Source organism: Varroa destructor, unplaced genomic scaffold, assembly GCF_002443255.2.
Source record: "Varroa destructor unplaced genomic scaffold, Vdes_3.0 BEIS01000007.1, whole genome shotgun sequence".
NCBI classification, from domain to species: Eukaryota; Metazoa; Arthropoda; class Arachnida; order Mesostigmata; family Varroidae; genus Varroa; species Varroa destructor.
In genome coordinates this window covers 31,276,595-31,294,842 of record NW_019211460.1, presented here as the reverse complement: position 1 = coordinate 31,294,842, position 18,248 = coordinate 31,276,595, and positions in this window count along the sequence as shown.

The following is an 18,248-nucleotide window of genomic DNA, read 5'->3' as shown; positions in this document are numbered from 1 at the left end:
ATCGACGGTAGCGGTGTAAATACCATCGGGGTTACCCTATGATGACAGGCCACTTCAGTAGCGTCAATAATGGCATTGTTACATCTCATGTACAGGAGACATCCCGGACAACTAAGTCCAGGTATCTATAAGTGGATTAGATGGGAAAGCACGTTGAGTCTCTAACTCTAAAAATAACCGTGATAGGTGAGCTAACGAACACACTGGTAATAACTTGAATATACCGTTGTAAACTGACTGACCAAACACGCAAAATTGATCCTTTACGTTTCGAGCTTTATGTCCGGTATCGCCGTTAGGCAACAGGAAGTGAAGTCTGTCTATGCCCCAGTTGATCCTAATTACAATAAAACGCGCTGCTAAAATTTATTGCTGAAACATCAAATCTAGAATAAATACTTTTGTGTGTTAGGTTGAAAGACCAATTGCTACTGAATTTAGAGCTTTTAAATTATATACCCGAATAGAACGATATACCATAGTTCTAAAACGAAACATTATAAAGTTACACATAAATTTACTTTGCACTTCGTACCTGAGTGGCATACTTAACAGTGTACCTACATCACATGTACACACTATTTGACGGTTGACATACTGGCTAGAGCTGTATGTCTACATAAAATAATAAATGCACCATCTTTTATTATCGATCTAATTCTGGAATTATTTTTTTAGTATCAAACATGCCATTCTATAGGTATCGATTGGTATTAAAGTGATAGTGGTGCAAAGATAAGTAAGCAGCAAACCGTGAATAGAAATAAGTTAGAATTAAAAACCTCACGTACTAAGGCAAGAAATGTCTGTTAATACTAATAATATCTTAACTTTACCTGAGACAGACAGGGTGTGCCCTACGAGCGGTAAGTGTCTAGTCACGTCGTGTAAACTAGGTGGTAGTACTTTTTCGACAGAGATAAGTATTTCATGCAAATGGCTTCGAATAGAGGAATAGAGTGCACTAAAGCGAACTATTTTAATGTACGTGGCGTGTGAAAGACCCGTGCATATCAGTGTTCTGTATTTCGGGAGCTCTGTGTCCTTCATCCTAACGGACCATGACAGATAGCTGGCAGCAGTGGTATAATTACAGAAGCTGTTAGCGGCCGTAGGGTGTGTTAGAGAAAAAAAGCGGACTCTAGCTAAGAGCTAATCCAACTAGAAATCAGATCTAGATGTTTGCAAAATAAAGAACATTTTGCTATTACTTTATTACTATGGATACGCCTACTAAATTACGACCCTTTTAAACAAGGGTCGTAATTTAGTAGGTTTGGACATGTTGTAGTTAAATTTCTTGAAAATTTTAATGATTTGATAATTGAACGTTACGCTGGCAGTTTGTATTCGAGTGTCCGCTTTTACTTTCCTGTATATTTCATACTTCGGCATCAGCGTCTGATCATAATTAAGGGACGGCGTAAGCACGCATAAAAATGTCATAACGTGTCATAACGGAGACGTAAGCACACAGAGGGCCCGCAGACAACCAGAGCACCTGAGTTATCTGAATGAGATGGTCAGACATTGCTTTTGATAGCTGTAACCTCATTTTCCTGTTTGCATAGACGAATAAAAATAAATTTTCCGGTGGAAACATATCAGTCAAGCTGTACGTTGATAAATAAAATAGAAACGTTGCAGACGTTTGCAGCTTAGCCCATCTAGCAGATGCAAGTTACGTACACAACGTCAAGGACAGTTCAGTCGAGTCGCCTTCGTTATATACGAGTAAGATTCAAGAGCAACAGTACAAGGCTACTATAGTTCTCATGGCGAATCACTTGCTTTAGTGTCGTTTTGTGTCGTTGTACAATGGCATTATGAATTGTTGGTGTAATGACAACCAAGCGAATTTCACCATTTGCAGACTTTTATCGGCTAGAAATTTTACCAAAAACATGCCTTTCATAAATTAATTCTAAGAGGTATTCAACGTGGCTCGATTATCCTCAAATCACTTAGACGTTATATGTGGTTAAGAACAATGGGTCTCAGCTGAGCAAAGAAGCGTGTCGTCTGAGAATCGTCGACGAGACGAGTTTTGCTAGTCATAATATTTCGATGACTACATACTAGCATTAGAATGGAAGAGGTAATCGAAAATCTCTCTTATTAATCTAATATATCCCGTTTACTAGCATGGCACTAATATACGCTAGTCTTGAGGAAAACAGACATGCACGAGTAAACAAATTAGCCGTGTCGATAAGAAGTATTGCTTTTGCATCCGGGTTAACAGCAAGATCCACGCCTAGTTCAGGCGGTGCTCAACTAACTCCTGATAACCTGTAAAAAAAATCAACCTCTTGCAGAGAAAAGTAACGTTTTCTATTGTGGAAGCTGGTTCTATGTTGTGTTACCCTTTAACGAACAAAAGCGGCCATCAAAATGCCTCACTAAGCTATAATGACGCCTATTGAACTAACGCTAAATAAAACCTGGATTAGGAAAATGTATTCACACGCCGTAAACGGGTAACATGAAGGGGCGTGTAAGTTTTAACAACACCAACTGTTTCTGGTATAAGGACAGCTCCAGGTACAAAGATAGGTTGCGTACAAGCGGGCAAGTGCAGAAAACGAAAGCTGCTCTCCTTTCCTCCGGAATCCCACGTCTAGCAGTTATGGATAAGATCTGGCAGAATATTGTTGACCGAATGGACGAAGAGCTCTATATATATATATATATATATATATATATATATATATATATATATATGAATGCATTTTACCGCATACTCACTCTTATTAAATCTAAGTAGCATGTCGTGTTTATTTTTGCGGCCACTGATCAGTGTATTCCAAAACCATCCCGAAGAGAGTCAACGTATCGACCCAATTCGATTTGTTGGTTCTGTTTGCAAACCGAACTCAACAGAAGAAATAAGTAATTAAGAAAATTACAATTGTAAGCTATTTTTTAATTAATTGTAATTAATTACATCCACTCATTAATCGCATGAGATAAGGACGATAAGTTGGACATAAACCAACGACCATTTAGCTGGCTTTTCTGGTCGCCTTCACCGTGCATTGTTTATATAGAAAGGTCTGTGCTTGATGACTTCTTCAGCCAGGCAAAAAGGAGGATCGATGACGTTGAGATGCCATGAGGAAAAGGTGTGGCAGATCACCGGTGATAACCAGAGAAAAATAAACATCGTTTTTGTCAGGAGAGGCGTTACTTCAATGTTCATTGTGCTTTTCTTGATACGGCCGCTCGGATGCGCTACATGATCACGCCATAATACTTTGATACACAAATTCTTCTAGAACCGGACCAGTTGTGTAACATACTCGGAATCATTATAAGCTTAGTATAAAAGCGAGCACTATCTAGTTTTACCGTTAGTTTTACAAATAGATGTGTATCGTAAATTAAACATTTTTCGTAAGTTGAACTTTACCTATTTTAGACGACAGAAAAACGTATTAATAATCTGTGCGCTATTTCAAGAACACCGACTTCGACTTCGATCGGACAAAGCCCGTTACATCTATATTATTTATTATAATTTTATTGAACTTGTGTCTTATTTATGCTCCTTTATCAGTCACATTTTATCTCTAACACATTGGCTCATGCACTTAATACTAACAAAAGGGTGGATCCGTTATACAACGGCCATCAACTAATCCTTCAGGAGGGCTTTACGCCAATGATTTTACAATGTGTGCAGAAAAGCAGATAGTACCTGCTATTGCCACAAAATTTTGTAACTGTAGTATCACTTATCTACTGGACGCCTTGTTGGTTATGTGCGTTCCTTAGCGCGATACCCGCCTCGGTCATCGTGAACCATTCGACAAGGCGAGATGTGTAGCTAGACCTCTGCAATCTGCTTCTCTTTACCACCTAGGTCTGGGACAATGCATAAATTAATCAAGCACTTTGTACCTTGTAAAAATGATGGTATAATCTGTAAATATGATGCTCCAGCAGTTGTAGTCTTGCAACAACAGCAAAAGTTCGCCAAAACTGATGCAGATTTAAGCAAGAGCCAAACTTTTTTGGCGCTTCTAATTACCGGCATACGCTTTCCGCATTATCTATATACAAAAACTTGCGAACAGTGATTTCGCTCTTTCCGCAAAAGTCAACTTCAAGTTTGAAGCAAATAGTTTTAATACATTATTCCCGTTTCTACTTGTCAAGCATCTACCCTAGTCAACATCCCCATCCATTTAAATACCCATGAAAGAGTTCGAAAAACACACATGGTGTAGACTCACGATAGAAAAAGCCCACATAAAACACCCAAATGTTTCACAGGCTATGGACCCATTGAAGGTAGTGGAGAAAATAAATTTGTACATATTTTAGTTGAGAAAAATCTATGTAGTGTAATGTAGCCGTTCTAAACAGGTCCATAGAAAAGCCTGGACTTTCACAATTGTATAGGTTAAAGAAGCCGTAGAGTAGATAACAGAAAAGAATCATTATTAGAAAACACGTTCGTTGAAAATGTCGTTTTAGCAAACAACCGATATTTGGCTAAATCTCACCTTTTCGTAATAGTAGTTATTAAGTTTTAAAACATAGCCCATGGGGTGGTCATAAACCTTTAAACTAAATTTGTCTCATGATTAAATCAATTCTGATACTTCTCTGCCGAGATAATGCGTCCACATACTAATTTTATTATTTTTTTTATTATTAATTATCTCTCTATTAACTAAGTCGATAGCTTATCTTCTTGTAATCGCTCGACGTCACAAGTGGTAAGCAGCATGTCATGCGTTTGATTTGGTAACTCTTGCCAAGCCGCAACCCCCAGTATTTACACGACTTAAACTCGAGTCTGGCACAGCCCAATCGTGTTTGTCATTCAAAGTTAGGAACACCTGCCAGCATATTACAAGTTTTTCCAGCAGTCATACAAAACTTCGGCCTTTTTTCTTGCGCTTTCTGAAACGAATTGCCACCACTTCTGCGCTCCTTTTTTCTATTACTTGACAAGCTAGGTCAACCGCTTATGCCATCTGCCTTTTCTGCCCAATGCTTCGTTCTTCCTATAAGCCAACGATCATACTTTAGCCAAAGGCTGGACAAAGGCAAGGCCATCTCCATATGTTCGAGTCGGCTTCGACGTTAATCTTGTTGTCGCCATGATTGCGCAGACACCATCAAGTGATGGCGGAGTGCTTGGAGATATACTGGAAATTGCACCTCCCAACATACATTATTTGCTACTCGGGTTATTTGGGGACGCCTGTGTAAATTGCTCATACCTAAATACCAACCCTGGTTGGTGATTAAAATATGACATCCCGACGACCCAATAAAATCCAGACAGTGTGATAACAATGGCTTAGTAGTGGATGGAGAAAGTGAACAACGCGTATTTGGTTGATGATTTTAGACTATATTAGCTAGCATGGATAAATCTATAGGTATATGTAACGACGAGAGTTACTTAGCACGTACTCACGGAAAACAAAATCGAAATTGAGATAAATTCAAAAATCAGTAAGTCGATCGTTGCCCGGGCTGTGCTGAAGCACTTTGAAAAGCAGGTACATTCTAAATAAGTTGAGTTAGAAAAATATTGAAATGCCCCGCACGTTACTCGGAATTTTAGGAAACATATGAAAAAAGTGTGAACTTACTTGTTCTCTCTATTTGTCGACTATTTTCCCTTTGGATGTGACTAGTTTTCTAAATGAGACAGAAAACACTCTCACAACTATGGCGAAAGCTTCGATAGCTTTTTATTCTATACTCATTCGAACCTCATCCCTGGTAATAAGCTTATATATTTGGGTGAATATCAAAAGTCTAATTGAAAACAAAGAAAATATTTTGAAAGGTTCCAACAGAAAAGACAGCTGCCCAAGGGATTTCAGTCCACTTTTTTTTTTTGCTGTTATCGCAATTTTTTTAACAACCAATCGAACGCTGCAATTATCGAATGGTTTTCTTTGTGAAAAGAGGCAGTGGCTGCTTTACCTAAATAACTGATCTGGACGGCTCACATCTGAAACGAATTGCGTCGCGATAACAGAATACTTAAATCTAGATGTATAGCTATGCTTTTTTGTCTTGTGCCTTCTTAGAGGAACATACTAGTAGGATTGGAAGGCATCTACAAATGCTTTAGCATTTGTAGATGCCTTCCAATCCAAGAGTCAGTCACATAGGATAAAAACACAGCCTAATCTTAACTGTGTTGCTTTACGAATATTATAAGTGAGCTCGGTTACCCTTTTCCTCAACGAGGTCTACTGCGAAAACTATGATGTCCACCCTAAAATCACTCTCTTAATCTAGCTAATTTGAACGAATTTCGGTTTTAAACCGTGCACTGGCTACTATATCCGTGCTGTTTTATGCTCCGATGCCTTAGAACGGGAAAAGATAATTAAATATATAATAGTTTTAATTATCGACAAAAGTGTGAAGTGAATTAACGCCCCTGGCGATTGTCCGTTGCTCTAATATATACATAAAAGAGTTTGCCTATGTAATATTGAATTTAGTTTTCACTTGAATGGAGTTTAATTCAATAAATCAGATCTAGTTGATTACAACATGATCTGATTGACTGACCATTCGAATCTACCAGTATATGAACACATAGTGCAACGGAATAGTACCTGTTTTTTAAGCTCTCCCCTAAAATTAAACAAGACCCACCGTCTGGTTGGAAGTTTTCGTCCGTAGAAGCCTCTCATCTTATATGATATACATACGGTAAGAGTGTATCTGTGTTTATACTCTCGGCGTATTATACTCGAATTTTTCACTTAGGCGCATTACGGAAGAAACCTTAATCATTAGTATTTTACAACAAAAAAAACACCTGTTTATTTTTGTTATTATTATTGTTATGCGGTCATCAAGCTTCGCTCCATGTTACCGTTATCATGCTTACTACCACTTACTGTTTAGACCTTCGTTGACATTCTGAGCGTATAATAGCGTACCAACAAATTCTGTATTTTCGATCTTCTATCCCTATAATTTTTTGGTTGTTGTTAACGTTACCAACTCCGTTGATATAAGGTACACCTCGTCGATTTGGCGGGTTTTAGCCAGCGCATTGAATGGCTGGCAATCAATACTATAAGCAACTCGATCGAGTTGACTAACGTATCAAACCCAGTTGACTGGCATTGCCTGCAGTGCCAAGAATACACGCGCGCTTCACAAAGATATGGGTCGTAATACAGCCAGAGCAAGTTGTTACCTCTCGCTCACAGATCTTCGAGAGCTCGTAGAATGGGACGATTAATTGTACGTCAGCCTTTCCTCTCCGTAGCAGTAGCAGTGAAAGTCTCAGCTGTTCTTTTCGTTTCATTTTCTTGAGGGAAGGCAAGGAGCAATCAATAAAGGTAAACACATCAGCCTAAAAGAGCACGAATTGGCCTCGATTGTCGTTAAGTATTTCCTATCGGTTTACTAATAGGATAGAGTGTCTTTGAGTAGATATTGACCAACAGGAAAGGAAGGCATCTTACTAAACGCCTCTAATATCTTATCGAAATTTACAGGTAGTTACATATTTTGGCTGTTGATTACGTGTTGAATTTCTGTAAAATTGAACTAATGTTTATTTCTCTGATGATTAAAGTATTTATCAGCTTGGTTGCTTTAAGTTCGTTTATATCTGCCAAACCAAATAACACACACGAAGCAAAAACCTTAATTTGCCAAAGCGTTTCCACAGCTATTTCGACCTTGAAAGTAAATTTGCCCTTCGGTAAACAAATGCTCAAGTATGGTTATCGTTCGACTTGGTGTTGTATATTAAATCCTGATAGTATAATGTAGATTTAACTTCTTCTGTTAATTATTTTACTGATGTCGTTATCACTAGCTTGCAAAGTCAAACGATAACGCGGCACGCGCTTATCAAACGCATTGGTACAACTAAAACGAAGCTTGATGCGGCAAAACAAACAATGAAGCAGTTGGTCCTATGGTGAGGTCGTTGAATTGGCTATTTTTGTTGTACGGACCTACATTTGGTGTCGTCTAAAATTCATGGAATAAGCCAGCAGAGGTACGTGGCAAATGTACGATAGGAATAAACACTTTGTGGACATCATTTTACGGAATATTATATAGGCTAAATATATGTCAGAAATATCTGAGTAGATATAAGCTAAGGATTTGTCAGTGAGTTGTTATGGGTGTAAGGCATTGTGACGGATAGGTATTGGCAGCAATAACAGCTGAACACTGAACACCTATGATCAACATCAATTTTTTTAGTTCGCTTGTTGATGTTGAAGGCATGGTGCCACTCTTATGCACTTATGAAAAAAAACACTATTTAATGTTAATACTACCATTTACGCTGTTGTTGCTTAGCTAAGCTAAGCTAACCAACAGGCTTGAGTCAATGATTTGCCTTCATTTATGCAGGCTCTAATATCAAGCGTGTGATTAGCTAGATCCTATTGGCTGCTGCGCAGAGGATAATCTGAATCAATGGGCGATTCCCAATATGCGATTCTTCTCTTGCTCTTAACGTATGATCAATTCTGCAGATCATCTTCACTGTTGACTTTGGCGTTCAGCTTGACGTACACGGTATTTATTGTTTTTTTACCTGACATAGACAAAAATTTTTTGAAAATCATTTACAGTTGAGCGACAAACCGTTAACAGCATCCAAATCAGCATCAAACATCAAAATAATCGTCGTAAAATATGGATTATCGCTCCCTTGGCATTTTGGTGTTACCATCGTGGATTTGAATCCATTGAGATCTTCTAAGCTGCTGTGTAGGCCCATTAATTTTATCTGTATAAGTTTGACAGGTTTGCTTGTCATGACATAGGTTGCTTGTCTTGGTGTACCGTTGAAAATATAATTTCTCACCTAACCCATTGCTAAGTGTTGCGTTTGGCAAAAATGGTACCAATATCCATCTGAAGTGGCGCTGAAAAGGCGCCTAAAAGAATCTGTCTATGATACTATTATTTGAGCAGGATTTTTTTGGGTGTTTGCGATAAGGTAGCTTTGTTCTACTTCAATTGACCCATAGGCGAATTGATAGCTATGCTGACGTGCTAGCTGGACGTTCGGATGAACGGCTAAATGTAGAAAGTGCACATTTTGAGAAAGCTGAATGGGAGAACGGAAACCGTCACATTACATATTTATGTGCGGTCATTCCAGCGTATTTATAGATTTACATGCTGCCTTGCTTTGAATTTTTATCTGAACATCTACCATAAATATACGAATAGGACAAAAAAACAGTCACTGTTCTGCTCTGACATTAAGGCCCCTCCCCTCCCTCTTTTGCCTACTTGAAAACGTCGCCAACGACAACAATGAAGTAATTACCATAATGATGTTGCGTCTGATATTAGTCAGCAATCAAATCATAATGGTGGAATTTTTTGCATTTGTTTCTGTGAACTCCACACCGTCGTCCATGTCCTGGCAAACTGCATTTCGTAACTTTCGTCTCATCTGCCCTCCCGGCTCAGTTGGACTACCACCGAATTTGTCTCTTGTGCAATCCGTTCTTTGCGATTGACGAGGCCGAGCTTAAGTAACAAGTTTTGTTCTCTTTTTACTTAGGTGTTCGTCGGTAATGATTTCGTACCGGTTGGATATTTGGTAAAAAAAACCCGTTCCAGAAGAGCTCAAACGACCGCTGTTTTTTGCGCGTTGCCGGTGAAAACTATCTAGGCAATTACTTCTCTATGTGTTTCGATATATATTTTCTAGTACTTCATGAATGACTAGCAGCATCATCAGCGACAGCGTCAATAGCGGCAGCGTTGCATTAATTTTATCTATCACTTCGGTACTGTTGGGTGGTAGCACCCCTGGAGTTCGCAGTGCTACTTCCGTTCCGTGCTGCAGTGGATGCTGTGACTGCTTTGCCGTTTTGTATATACAGATACCCCTTAGCATTAAGCAGTCGATTAAACAAGTGATGTTTAACAAACGCTTGCCGTCCAATGTATGCATTCATGTGTTTTATTATTTTGACAAACTTCTGAATGGGCATAGATATGGTATAAATATTGGCGGGTTCTGTGGGTGGAACAAACGTGGGTGGGTCTTGCAAGGGGGGGAACGCAATCGAACGCGATTAAGGAAGGGTTGAGCCGCTGCAGCAAAAAAAGGACCGCGGTAGATAGTTGACGCTTTCTGTTGCTGTCGGTAACGCTGACGCGCAGCACCGATTACAATCGACGCACACATAGTTATTGCAACATTGGAAAACAAAGGAGACAGAGTACTTCTATCGTCGTTTGGTTGAAAACATCCAAAAACTTTTGCCGAACTTTCTGGCGGCAGCACATATGACAGACGATTACTACTGACCGGGCCTGTGAACAGACAATCGATGCAAAATAAGAGTAACCGGCGTCACCCTTCAGGGTCTTTCTAAGTTATCTAAATGAAGTGTAAACGTTTTGAGTATGTATGCCTTATTTTGTCTATGCATACCCATTTAAACTGCCACTGCTGATCTTAATGGCTTTATTAGTATTGAGTTTTGAGACTGAATCGGTTTCTTTTCGTCACATAACCCCTTGCGGCTACATATTTGCTTATAAGACGGATAACTTGATACGTATAAAGTTCGATAAAGTTTGAAAACGATATCACTTGCCCGGGTTCGCGCCGGAGTTAATTAGCAGCAACGGCAGCAGGACACTGGATAGGAAAGAGTCGCGTACGTTAATAATTGCTATCAGAGTCGGCATTTGAAACACTCCGATAACGGCCGTAATCAAAAGTGGCCAGCAACAGTTACGCAGCCATACTTTGAATACAGGTATGCCCTGATGCACACACACAACGAGACATAGCCTTGCAGCTGAATGTCTTGGCCATCGATAATAACCTAAATAGTAACACACAGAGGGTAAATGACAACGCAGGCCGGCAGTAATTGTTGCTTTAAACAAGATATTTACACATACACAACTGAATAGCTGAATATACGTGCTGAATGCTGATATCTACTTAATCCAAATATATTTTACGTATGCGGAAATATCGTATCGTTTCAAAATCTAGTTCAGGTAACGCCGCAATTTATATGCCACCCGAACAAGCAGAGAGCCTCTCGGAAACATCTTTTGTTTTCGCGACGTTTCCATTCTGAGCACTTTAGTGAACCTTGATGGTTGAAAAGATTATCGATTTTTGCATTTTTCTTTTTACTTCTGGTAGGATAAAAGAAGTCTTTTTCTTCTTCTAGTGCAGTGTGCTACCGTTATCAACAGCAACAGCGCCACCACCGGTGTTGTGTGCCTAAGAACAACCTACGCATGGCCTGCTTCTGATAGGGACATTTTATTGTTGTCATCGTTGTCTCGTGAGTGATCATAATTAAACTAATTATATACTAATTCTGCATATGAGGACAGAGCTCAAGTTGTGCTTACCTTAGATATTGCATTTCTTTTAATGCAACCCTATACCCTACTTTGATTTAGCAACTATTGAGTATATTGTTTTAACTTGAACGATTTTAGGCAGGCAATTTCTCTACGAGAAATTATAGCTGGTATTGCGACACGTTGTTCCATCTCTTGCTAGATATCTATGAAAAGCGTTAGCGATAAATTATTATTACACGTATGGCCTTTTTTCCAGTCGAGGTCAGTATCTGATCGACGAACCTTACAATTGTTGTTGACTACATTAAAACAATGAATATGTAATCTACGCCAGTTTCAATAAAAAAAAAAATGTTTTCGATTTAGCCCGTCCACTCTGCACTGACGTTCACGATTCGCTATAATAGACCTGACGGGGCGCAACGAGGTTTCGGCGTGACGCTATCATATATAATTCATATAACTTGCTTCGGTGTATAGCATTATATTTGGCCAGACGTTCGCGTCAATGTGTATCTATGTAAGAAAATAATGTCAATTTGGCGTAGGTCGCAATATTAGCAGGAAAAATAATGAACAGAATCTTCGATCATAATAAGATACTAAATGCTGAAGGTGAAATGGGCCCTCGCCCAGTTAGTCGTACACGTATTCACCGTTTAACAGACGGAGCGGATATAGTTTCCACGAGACCCGAAATCGTCATTCAATCAAAGCACTGTAATTAGTACCTTTTTTTTTGTTGCATGTTTTGCGTATTACACAATACGCCAAGCACGGCTTCGCGATTCGAAGCGCTTGGCTGCAAGAGCGGATTGGCAAGGGTTTACGTGTATCTAACAGTAATTAAACTTGAGAAATTATAGGAGAGCTGACTCTTCGCACTTTTGTTGTCGTTGTTGTGGCGGTGGTGTTATGGCAAAATTTCTGGTAATGTTGCCATCAATTTTTCTCCAGTCCCCCAGCAACGATAAACACCGTTGAAGGGAACTATGATATCCATGTCTACGGGTGTTTGGTTGACACGGTATTGTTGCGATCCGAATCGCGGTAAATTAAATCATTAAAAACGACTGCAATAATTTCCTGCCGATACGAATTTTTAGCTGATTGTACCCCCATTGGGGCGGGCGAAGCCGCTAGCCACCAGCAGTTTTATTGTTCACCTCGCGTAGAGAACGGCAGAAACAACGTTGTATGATGTGCCTATTATATGATGGCGATAATATGTTTGAAATGTATTTTCTTGTACCAATGTTTTTAAGGAGACGATCACCATGGGAGATATATCCTACTAATTCGTTCGATAGCGCCTAACCCTAGGTAGCTCTAATATAACAGATAATTGTCTAGTCAATAACGTTAGCCTTCTATTGGGATAACAGGTTTATAGAATTGTTTATGAAAGGTTTTACACATTTAAGCTGAGCGCGCGACCTTCCTTAATATCGATCTTCAAATTAAATTGGACTAATAAAGTTCCAAGTACATACACAGGTCGAATATTATCTGATGCAATTACGTACTACTGCGTTGTCCATTAAACAGCGCTAAGAATGTTCCTTCATGGCAATGTGTTGGACCATTTTTAGGCCTACAGGCTCAATAGGTTAAGAGAAATGCCTAACAATCGTTTGGACAACAGCAACAACAACAAAAATCTGGGGTAAACTAAGAACCCCACCCAACGTTTTCTCCGACAATTTCTCCCTTGCCCCGCCGTTGTCGGCCGCTTGACTCGGAGCAGACCCTTTCCACTGCGCGCCACGCGTTGCCCGTCCCCTTTAAGGCAGAAGCAACAGCAATGGCTGTTTCTCCGGCGATAACTAGCGCTGACTGACGCTATAGCACGATCGCTGTCCAAGTGTTCGACACTCTGTACGTCTGTCTGACTGCAGCCACTGCGACCACAAAAACGGCTTCGTCCTAATTTGTACGACGGAGGCGGCAGCGACAACGTGAAGTACCATAAACAGGAGCAGCGTCCGCGAGTGCTGCTTGCACCACGGACTTGCCACATTGATCCATCGAACCCAGCCAACAATAAGCGACATCAATGGCATCACCGCAGCGACAGCGGGAGCTGCATTATTGTCAGGTCACCTGCTTCCTCTGACGGACGGTCGTCTCAAGTACTCAAACGAATATCTAGTAACACTAAACATGCACATTTAGCAGCTGCCTGAATTACTGATACTTCTATTGAGACTCGAAGAGAACAGGGCAGTCGGCACCGATCAGAAAAAAGCTGTCAGCAAACGTACGGATCTATCTGTGTTCGTGCTCTCAGAACGTCCGGTCAGGTGGTGGTTCTTTTCATCGTTCCCCTGGTGACTATCGGTGGTACGGTGGACCGTGCCACCTAGCGTTCGATACCCGCCTGCCCGCTCGCTCGTCTGCGCTTATCGAAAACAACTGATCTTCGTAGGAACGAACGCTGTGCGCACTCATCGACTCGTATCATTGGTAGTAGCTGTTTGCGGTTGGTGGTGGCAGCATCTTCGCTAAATCATGCTCCCAAAAAAGTCGTCCGCTGTCGACATCAACACATTTACCACCTGACAGACAGGTAGGCCTCTGCCTAAATGAACACATCCTTTTCAACTACCCCTAAGAACCCGCCGCAATGGTGTCAATGGAGAAAGGGCAGTTTGCCGACTAACTTGAATGAACTCTCTAAACGGAAAAGCTGTTATACGTTGAGCACCGGAGCCAAATATCTCGATCAACTACGCACTGTGCCTCTAACAGCATAACGAACAAGGATAGAGATAAACGCACACCTGTCGGAGTCGGATCCACTTGATCGGAACAGGTGAGAGATTGTCGCACCTGTTCTGTTATCAGCGGTACCGCCTTGACTCGAGTATATCGAATGAGTTCACTCAACCCTGATCCCTACCCAAATGATGCTAAATTTTTACCAGTCGAATAGCAGCGTTTGTCGTGAAGATCTCGTGTTGTGACAATCGGATCGAGAACGGTATAGCGCGCGAGGTGTCAGCAGCGCCATAACCTCTTTATTGAACCTAAACTTTTGAACCGTGCAAATGTCACAGCTTGCACACATCTGAATTACGCAAACGACACAGCAAATGTATTGAAGTTCGCGTAAAGCATATATAAAAATCTAGAAATTGTTTAAAGTGGCACGAAGTTTTCGAGGTTGTCCGTAAACGGTATTTCGCCGTCACCTCAAGACTGACATCTGTTCGCTGCTCATATGAGACGATACATCTTGACTGTTTCTTTATCATCCATCGTATTCAGGAGGCGGCTAAGGAATACTTCGTCGAGTCGTATGTGTTTGCTTCCAATGTTCAACAAGGTAATTTTTTACGTATACATAGACAATATTTGAGCGAGCAGGTGCAAAAGGTTATCTAAAAAGCTGTCCCAAAAAGGTTGCGTGTTTGATCGGCAAAATCGCTATTTACCTGACTCCGATGGCTTCGCAGAACGGAACAGCCCTGATTTCTTCGTTTTACGCGAATGATTTTGCCATCCATTGAAATCTACTTTATATAGTGCTGATTTATTGGAGACTCAATGCTAGAATTCCAGGAAGTTTGATTTAGTGTTACGTCTTCTCGAACTAAGTTGTGTCGGGAAAGATTTCTTTATATCCCCTAAGATATTAGCCGGCGTCTTCAATTATATATGTATGCAGAAGAATTACGCTATTTTCATAGGGTTTCACGTGCTCTTTTTTGCTTCGCTCAATGACAATTTAGCAAGCAAGCAAGCTGGCTGGTTGGTCCGCTAACCAGAAATTAATTAACCAACGGAATTATGCTATATAATTGATAGTCATCATTAGAGCTATACAAGTACAGCTTCGAGAGATACGGCGTAATTGCGTGTGTTGTATTTAGCATTGGATGTCACTGGGATTCTCAGCTGGCAAGCGAGGAAACAATATTATTGCCGTTTTATGCACGGCAGGTTGATTGAGGTACCCACTGAGTAATGTGCTTTGCTATATACTTTGTCGCGACGTGATAGACCTGTTTTGTTTATTCTAGAATGCCAAAGATCATAGCTGAACATGATAAGACACCGGCTAAGGGGTACTTGTCTATGCATTGACAGATGCGTTCTATATTTCAACATCTGTGAATAGATATGAGAACTTTGGTAAATACGATGAAGTTTTTCCCAATAAAACAGCAGCATCTGCACATTATTACCGCGATATAAACGCATATCTTGACGAGAATCTTCCAAGTAAGTGGGCTGGGCGCCAGGATATAGATATACCTAGAGAATTACCTGCCCATTCTGCAAACCTGACGGAAATACAGAACAGTCTCCGCCAGGAAACCGACTAAACTGGAAGGTTTGAAAGGCGCAGTTAAGTTAGTACATCAAACGCCCACCGTTACCAGCAGTACTGCACTGAGGAAAATAGTAGCCATTTTGAACAGCTATACATTTGATGTAGATTCTTTTTTGCAATTTAAATAGTAATTATATGTAACAAAGCTGAACGAAATCGTGTGTTAATTTTCTAGAGTACATATAATGATCAAACAATAACGGGTATTTTTGCTTGGTTCTATAGCACAATGAGGCCGAAGGTGCACGCGCTGTTAACCGTGCTTGTGCGGAGTAAGCGATAAGCATACCCAGATGGAACACGCAAATTCTCAATAGTACTCACTGTAATATGAATGTTATTTTGTTACAGCCCATACAACTAGGCTGGCGAAAATTGATCGAAGAGACTCCCGCGTATAGTATGCCTTCAGTTCTTCTTCGTGTTGTATAATAACCGAGTTGACGTGTAGATATTCTCTTATGCGAGAACCAAACTGGGCCGAAGAAGCTCGTTATCGACAGGCTTTGTTGCTGGGCTGAACTTTTCATTCATTTCTAGCTTATCTGCTCTCTCGACCCGTAATCCTGCTGCTAGTATTCGTGTAAGTATGTTCATATGACATACAGTATACCATTGGTACAATTATTAGATACACCTTTGAAAAGCCATGTATATATATAGATATATAGTCCTTCTACATAATTGCTCCCATATAGTGTACATCACATTTCCATGCATATATATGTATATATACTAGAACTAGAAAGTTAACACGAAAATTTTGACCTTCTAGGACAAGCTAGCAAATCCAAAGTGTAGCGTATTCTGCTGTTGCAGTTTTCATCTTTTGCCTCTTATCACATAGGCCGGAAAGCTCAGGCAGCACTACTGATTCTTTGCTAGGCGACTGCATGTGCCTGCGGGTAGCTGTCCTGTCCAGTGATAACGGCGTTGTCGTTGTATGTTGTGCCGACGTTTTTGTAGAAATATGATGCACCTTTTTCTTAGTACTTCGTCCTTCCATGGACCTCGTTTGTTTTGGTTACGGTAGACGTTATTGTGGAGCAGTCAGCTGATCTGGCGCTTGTGACCGTGACAGCCGGTAATGATCTTGTACTCGTAAGGCCACGGCTAGATATACAAGTACCTGTATCACCCAGATTTGCCTGCGCGTCTGTAAAGTGACCGTGGCTGCTGCTGAGAGACCAGCACTAAGAAACACGAGAAAAAAACAGAAGAGCAAGAAAAAGCGATAAACATATTTCACTCTAAAGAAATTCTCTCGTGAGCCCGCTGATACGATTCGTACGGCGCGGAGGCTGTACGGGACACTGAGATACCCACCACTGCTTCGGCTCAAACAAAGAGTCAGCGGCCAGCGGCTACAGGCGGCACTAATTAGATGATATTCCAGACTGCGGGGGCGACATCATCAGCTGTGTAACAACTACAATAATCGTATCGTGGGTTAAAACAAGGAGAGTGACAGAAGAAGTCACAACAACCAGGTCGCTAGAATAATTCTTCCACACTAGAACAATGGCTTACTGTGATATTGGAGCTCGCGGCTTATAGAGCTAGCTTGGTGGGATTATTTAGTGGGAATGGGCTTGAATATGGATATGCGCAGGGAAAGGATGAAAGGAAAAGCTAAGTTAACGGGATAAACCAACTGCCCGCTCAGCAACTCTTCTGGTCGATTGAAAGACACGAGTATTCTCACTAGTCGACAGCTCCAGTCTTTATGTGATCTAGTCAACAAATATGTTGATTGTGGATATAAGTAAAAAATTCAATACGGAATTTATACAGGGGGTAATGCTTTCTTACTTCAAAATTTGCTTTACGACTATTCCACGACCTTTGTTGAGTGTTATTTTAATGGCAGTTAGTTAATAAACAACATAGACTAAATAGAACACCTAAAACGTGGCCGTAATCAAAAGTGAATCAGGACAATTAATAAGTATGTGTTATATAGACCGAGGCTAATGGAAGCACTTCAAGCAGCGCTTTTCAAAGGTGTTCTTTGAAGCGGTGAGCCTGCAACAGGTTGTGCGTCTCAAGAAGAGGGCCCGACTGCATAGACTAATGGTTGCCGTGTGTGGTTAAGAGGATAGCGATAACTTTCTCACCCACTACTTAATTAGATGCTCAAAGCTACAGCTCAATTAGTGTCAAACGGAACTTCTACATTAACGGAAAATAGGCCAATGCTCCTGCTGAGCCATTTACCAGAAAGTAACAGTGATGTGAACCGGAAATTGTGCGTATATGGAGCTGGTAAGTCCACGAAAGACGACTTTTGTAAACATTGCTGTCCTAGTGCTTGCTAACTAATATAGATGAGCGATGTAAGATATGTAACTAAGCATGCCACCTCGGATCGAGGATAACTTTCGTTAAATATGGAACATTTTTAATGTCAATTATTAGCCTCGTGGGTCCTCTATGGAAAAGCACTGCTATATCGCATCCATAGGTATTCATTTGCTATCGCGTAGTTAAATATTCATCTTTTTTGGAAATATAAAAATCCACTGTGTATTAGTATGGCACATATCTCAATGCCAAAATGTTCAAAAAGTCTTCGAAG